Below are 1,504 nucleotides of genomic sequence, written 5' to 3'. Positions count from 1 at the left end.
CACTTGTTATGGGTGGGCCTGGGTTCTGAAATTTCTTTTTGCTCCTTCTCATTGTCATTTTATGTAGCACTGTCTTCTGACATTTGTTGTAGATCTTTGTTGCAGTTATAACCTTAGCACCTACTGAAGTTCAGGTGTGGATCTACAAAGTTTGGATTCATCCAGCTGTGCCTGGCTTGGGTCTAGCTGCTGTGCTCAGTTCCTTCCTGTTGCTGCCCTTTGGGGTGAACCTGTTGTGCCCCTCTGGCAAGATGTTCTGCTCCTGGACTTGCTGAGTGGTTCTGTCCCCTACCTTCTCTGCCGGGAATGTAGCTGAAGGGTTTCACCCCAGGCCTCTATGCCTGGCCTGAGCTGAATCTGGAGGGGACAAGGTGAAGTAGGGGGGAGAGGCAGCTCTCCCACACACTCACTGGGCCTGGGTTAGGACTAGCTCTGGGGATTCCTGGAGTGGGGCAGAAATTCCTACTTGGTGGGTGCGATAGGGGAGGTAATGCAGAGTGGTGTGGGGTGTCCCAAGGGGGTGGAAGAGGGTCTCACCCACACTGCACCTGTGCTGGAACCAGTTGGTCTCACAGATGCAGGGTAGCCGGAAGCTCTCCCACACACTCACCGGGCCTAGGCTAGGACTGAGTCTGGGGGTTCCGGAAATGCGGCAGAAATTCCTACTTGGCGGGTGGGGTGGGGAGGTGCTGCAGAGTGGTGGCAGCATTCCAAGGGGGTGGAAGCGGGTCTCACCCACGCTGCACCTGGACTGGGACCAGTATGTCCCACCAGCGAAGGGTAGCTGGAAGCTCTCCCACACACTTACGGGCCTTGGCTAGGACTGTGTCTAGGCGTTCGATCTGATTATTTAGTACCTGATTTTTACTGATGTATAAAGCTATAGCATAGCTAAATATAGTCCTTTCTCTTTGTCCCAAGATGAAGTAGCCTCTGTTAATGTGGCATGTGAATGTGGGTGTGATGCAGTACAAATAGGTCAGCACTAAGTTCTCTGGAATGGATCTCACTATTGTTAATGTTACAAGGACAATCTGTATATTGGTAGAGAAAATTAGTTAGTAATAATAACTATTTGACATTGACAATATTAAATATATGAACAACATTATTATTGTCCAAAACAGCATAAGTACTGATAAAGTACCATGTTCAACATTAGAAATGAAATCTATATTTATATTATACATAATAGGGCAAAGTAAACATTCACATATGGAAAATAACTACCTAATTTGATAAGTACATGTCCAATAATGATACAAAAGATCACCAGTAGTAACATGGATTTCATTATATAAAGATCTTAAAGAATCTTAATAACTGTGTTATTAAGGATATTTAGTCTTAATGAAGAGAGGGATTTGTTGTAATAGTGTTTGTAAATAGGATATAATGTGTCCATCTTGAACAACAAATAACCACTAGGAAGACAGTATGCAATGTGCTAATTATTGAAACTGTCCTACCAATTTGATTTGAAGCAGTCTCATTGCTATTTGTC

Source organism: Octodon degus, unplaced genomic scaffold, assembly GCF_000260255.1.
Source record: "Octodon degus isolate 3935 unplaced genomic scaffold, OctDeg1.0 scaffold00050, whole genome shotgun sequence".
Classification (NCBI taxonomy): domain Eukaryota; kingdom Metazoa; phylum Chordata; class Mammalia; order Rodentia; family Octodontidae; genus Octodon; species Octodon degus.
The sequence above is the reverse complement of the archived record's forward strand: the minus strand, read 5'-3'. Positions refer to the sequence as shown.